We start from the raw sequence: 5,706 nt of genomic DNA on the forward strand, positions 1-5,706 counted from the left end.
AGATATATTAGAAAGAAAAGTAAGTCTATTATTATTAAAATAAAAATATTAAAACAAAAAAGTAAAAAAAAAGTTACTATTAAAGCTATTATATAAAGTAATAGTACTATTAATAGATCTAATAAGAATAATAATTATCTAAAAAACAAAAAAAATAAAAAGAAAATTTATAAGGCTAAAAAGAAAAGAAAAAGTAAGGTTAAGGTAAGTAATATTCTGTTAGCTAATATAGGTGCTAGTAGCCTATGCTTACGCTTATTATGCCTTCCTTTCTTGCTCTGTCCCTTTAATAAGGTAAGTATGTCTGAAGATTTCCTTTCTTGCTGTGTAGGAGGTCTATTAGTGTTTGTTGGTCCTGTGAAGCTTATTACTATCTCTGGATATCCTGGGGTAACTTGTAAGTTGTCTGCTTAGAGATAATCACTTTGATCTAAGATTTTATAGGTATATTAGTAATAATTTCCTTATTAAGCCTTAAGATATTCCTTTTACTATACTTAGTTATTTAGTTAATTAGATAAGCTAATTTAAACTTATCTATAAGTTCTTAGGCTGTTCTAATTAGTTCTAGGCATAAGACCTAGTTATTATCCTTAGTAGTAAAGCCTTTCTATTTAACAAGGAATTCAATATAAGGTTAGTTGTATAGCTAATGGATACGTTATGTAATAATCTTGTTTAGTTCCTAGACGTCTTCTCTACTTGTACTATTAACTGCTACTAGCTGTAGCTAAGTGTTTTTTTGTTAGAAAGGATCTTTTCTCTAGGCTGGTTTCTAGAGTTATGCTACTAAGACTACTAGGTAAACCTGTTATGTAGCTGGGAAGTTAAGTTTAGTAGCCAAGACACCTTTTATCTCAACTATCTTAAAAGGACTAGCTTACTTTACTAACCATTTCTGCTTAAAATACCTAAGTAAATAGTATCTTTTTCCTAGGTAAAAGTAAACTATATCCTTTTATTAAAAATCAACTAGATTATACTTTTTATTATATTTATTTTTTACTATTACTCTTGTAATATTAATTGACTTAATAGCTTTTTTCTAGTATAGATAACAAAGGACTTTAACACTAGCCTAGGTACCCTTATCTTCTGTGCTGGTAACTAGTATGATTACTGATCTTGGCCTAAATCCTATTACTACCTCGTTAAGCAAGTATCCTATAGAGAATGCCAGAGTGTTATTAAGGTTAAATTATAGAGCTAGAAGTATCCTTGTCTAAGGCACATCTAGTATCATAGTAGTGTAAAATTAAATTACGATTTTTACTATTTGGTTTTTTTTTTTATTTATGCTATTAGTTTATGTATAGTATAATATAGAAAGGAGAAGTTTAATGTTTAAAGTAGTAAATATGTTTTACTAGATAGTAAAGGTGAATTTTGGATCTTAGTTAGATATAATTTATTGTAGTAATCTTTAGTTTGTAAGGAGAAGTATCTAAGCTAAAACCACTGCTTAATTTGCTGCTATATATGTTGTGTGCCCTGTGATTAGTAGCGTCTATTTACTAAATAGATAAGAGACTATATATAATATGTCTAGCTTAGGTTAATTTAGTATTAACTAGAGGGTACTTGCTGATAGTATATTAAGTATATTAGTAATAAAGTTAATAGTAATAGTATAGAAAGAGGTTATATAGACTAGGATAAGCTGTAATTCCCTTGGCGTTTTTTTTCTTAATTTCTAGTATTCTTAATAAGTAGAATAATATTTGATATAGCTAGAAACTTTTATCTGCTTTTGTTTAATAAGAAGGCCTTTAAGCTTATAAGTTATCTTATCTTTTTTAAAGTAGTGTTTATTGTTATAAGCAAATCGTAGTACTTTCTGCTTATAGCTAATTAGGATATAGAGTTGCTGTTATCTTATTGTTTTTATATAGTAAAGAAGACTATAGTTAATAGCTTATAGTAAGACTTTGTTTTTATGTTAAGCTATGTTAAGAGTAATGTATTTCTTGTTTTTTCTAGCTACTATTTACTATTATAATAGAATCTTTTGGTATTTTTTGTTCTGTTAGTATTCTTGTTTAAGCTTACTTCTGAAATTGTTTGTGATTCTTAGTATAGTAACTTTAGTCCTTTGGTTAATAACTATCCTATTCCTTATATAGTATACTATTACTATAATATCTACTAATTTATCTTTTATATTAGTTTTGGCCTTAAAGTAATTACCCTTAAATGTAGGTAACTATAATAATGTGTCTAGTATAATGTTAAGTTTATCTAAGATATAAGTAATATAGAATTTGAATTATAATAAGTAAATTACTACTATTATAAGTTTTAGGTTAGCTTTATTAAGGTTTATTATTTTAAGTAAAGTGTATGTTACTATGCTTGCTGTTATTGTATAGTCTGTAAGGATATTGACTGGTAAGCTATTAGACTGGACTATTTTGTAAAGCTTGTAGATAACTTAGATAACTGCTGTAACTTCTGCTTTTGTAGCCTTATAGGTCTTCTTGGCTTTTAAGGTGGCTCTAGATAAGAAGAGGACAAGATAGACATACTTAACAGGGATATTATAGCTAAGGATCTTAGTCTTGTCCTAGTTAATGTTTAGCTAAAAGATAAAAAGGCTAAAGGCACTTTAATAAGTATTAATCTTGAAAAAGAGGGCTTAGTGTAAGTTATGGTAGAATTTGAAAGCCTGGTGGTAGAGGTTGTCTTAGAGTATATTAAATATAGCATATTTAGCATTAATGCCTTTAAATATAGCTTTCTATACCTGTTTTTACTAAGTAGTTTAGTTAAAAGTAGCTTAAAGCTTTCCTTTTAACCTTATTTTAGTAAAAAGAAGTTTCTTTTTATTCTATAATAAAGTAGATATAACGTTAAACTAAAAAATACTTTTCTTAAGCTAGTTTATTATACTTAAGTAGGTTTCTAGGGCTATTATTAATAATAAGAACTTAATTTTCTTAAATACTATAATATAGTTGTTTATATAAGTAATTCTATTACTATTAATAATATAACTAAAAAGTTTAACGCTAAGGTATCTTATAAATAACTTTATTATTAATAAATAAAGGTAGTTTTTTTTAATAATTTTAAAAATAATCTTAAGATATTTAGTGTAGTCTTTATTATTATTATTAAAAATAATAATATTATTAATATATACTTTTATAAACTTCTAATACTTATAGAATAATTAGTCTATATATCTCTATATAAACATAGATGTATTCTTAAAGCTTATAAGGATAATATAAGACTTCTTAAGCCCTTTAAAAGAGATAATAACTATTTTGTCTTAGTAAACTAAATAGATAAGTAGTTAATAGAAAAAACCTGTAACGTCTAGGACTATAATTCTAGATTTACCTTGTATAGCGCTAATGATGTTGTCTTAGTCTAGAAGAGGGTATGTGTCAGGTATAGTGACTTTGTTAAGTGGCCTAAGGTCTATAACCGGTTATGCTTTAGGCTTGTTATCTACCATGTAATTTATAATAAAAGTTAGGTAAGTGATTAGGGCTAGTTGTCTTATTTAGCTTATCTTTCTAGCCTTATGAAGTTTATTGTGATAGTTGTTAAGGAAAGCCTTATCTGTATGCCTTAAGGGGTATAGCTACACTAGCGTCTTTTGATTTTATTATTCTTCTACTAAGTTAACTTACATTTAGTCCTTGTCTTTCATTAGGATAATACCCTTGTTTTACTATATGTTAAATTTATTTAGGATTCTAGTATATACCTTTACTTATTAAGGGCTACCTGCTGTAATAGAGACTTTTTGGCTAGATGTTTAATATAGGATATTTACTGGTTTTAATACTTTGTAGTTAGGGATTATGTATAGGTTAGGCCTTTTTGTTGTTAGTTAGGCTCCTAGGGAATTACTTCTTGCTTATTTACCTGGTTTAGGGACGCTTAGCAGGTTCTTTGACAGGTCTTGTAGCAGGTACGCTGTATTAGCCTATCTAACATAGTACACGTTAGCTTATGCTTCTTTATTGGTAATAGTCCTTAAGTGTTCTCTTAGGTAAATAATAAGGGTACTAAGGCTATTGTTTCTTATAATAAGGTGTTTTAGTATATCCTATGATAATATAGTATCTAGTATATTAGGTTTTGTAGAATAGAAGTAGTATATGTCTTTAGGATCTTATAGTTCTTTTGTTTATAGTAATAAGAGGTTATTAAAGTTAACTATAAAAAAGACTTCTTAACCTAGTAGTATAGTAACCTAGTATATAGCTTAGACTTAACGTCTAACTAGTATTAGCTATTATATAATCTGGACTAATACTATAAGGTTATGTATAGATTAGAAAGTAACTTATAAAAGTACAAAGTTAATCTTAACTTTATGTTTAATATAGAATAGTATACTTAACAATAGTCTTAGGGCTAAGTAGTTAATAACCTTAGCTTTTATATAGAAGTATCTATTTATAGGATTATTAGTTATAGTGCTAGGGATATAGAAATCAAAGGAGACTTTTCTTTTGACTTAGACGTTTACCTTGACTTTATTTAGTATACACTAGTGATTATGATCTTACTTTATGTTCTATATAAACGTGGTAATCTAGGCGCAGTTTACAAGGGTTACTATGCTCTCTGTGTTAAAGTATACTTTTGTTATTTGTTTTTTTAGGTTTAATGTAATACTAAGCCTTATATATGTTGCTACTATTAGGTTATTAAGGATATCTGGTTATAGGTTAGTTTCTATAATTAGATAATCTTAGGCTATATAATAGATATTTTTATTACTTTTAGTATTTAGTAGTAAGGTAAGGCTTTTTCTAACACTAAAGGTATTACTAGTAAAGGAATTATGTATATTAGACTTGTTGGTTTGTTTCTTGTAGTGTATAATTTAATGAAGTTTATTGCTGATTTTAAAGGGTTATTGTTATCTTCTTTGTCCTTGCTTTTGTCTCTAACCTAGTATCCTTGACTTATTAGGTTACTAACAACCTCCTCAGCATCTAGGTTATCCTTATAGATCATACTCTTAACCCAGTAAGCGCTAATACCTATACCTATATCCTTAACATATAGTTTTTATAGCTATTATGTTTAGTAAGGGTAGTAGGAAGGAGGTTGTTACTAGTCTTAGTTACTGAATTGTTGCTTTTAGCGTATAAGTTGGTATAGTAGCTGATTTTGTATGCTTAGTGATAGGTATCCTTAGCGTTATAGTTAGCTATAATCCTTTTTGAATTCTTGCTGCTCTAAGTATTTTTGCCTTTCTTATAGCCTTACTTATTATCTCTATAGCTATGTCTTATAGTTATATAGTTAATATCTAGCCTTGTCTCTGTAATATGTGCTTTTATTATTTCTTTTACTATTTTCTTCTTAATTTACTAGGCCTAAGTCTAAAAAATAGGTTGTTAGCTTTGTTTCTTTTTTAAGTATGTCTTAAAGTACTTATTGTTTTTCTTTAGCCTTAATAAGGTATATATTAATTATATTGCTTTTTTGTAGCTCTAGATATAATAGGTATAAATATAGGTATAATATTAATTTAAAATAAATAAGTAGTTAAAGGTTAATAATATCTCTTTATACTTTAGTGTAAATAAAGGCTATTATAGTAAAAGTCTTAATTAGTTTTTTATTAAAGTTATTCTAAGCTATATATAAATATATGTTAAACTAATCTTTAGTAATACTTAAATATAAACTAAAGACTTTCTTTAAGGCTATAAACTAGTTATTAAAACTAAA

This window comes from Colletotrichum spaethianum, assembly GCF_022836535.1.
Source record: "Colletotrichum spaethianum MAFF 239500 DNA, contig34, whole genome shotgun sequence".
NCBI lineage: Eukaryota > Fungi > Ascomycota > Sordariomycetes > Glomerellales > Glomerellaceae > Colletotrichum > Colletotrichum spaethianum.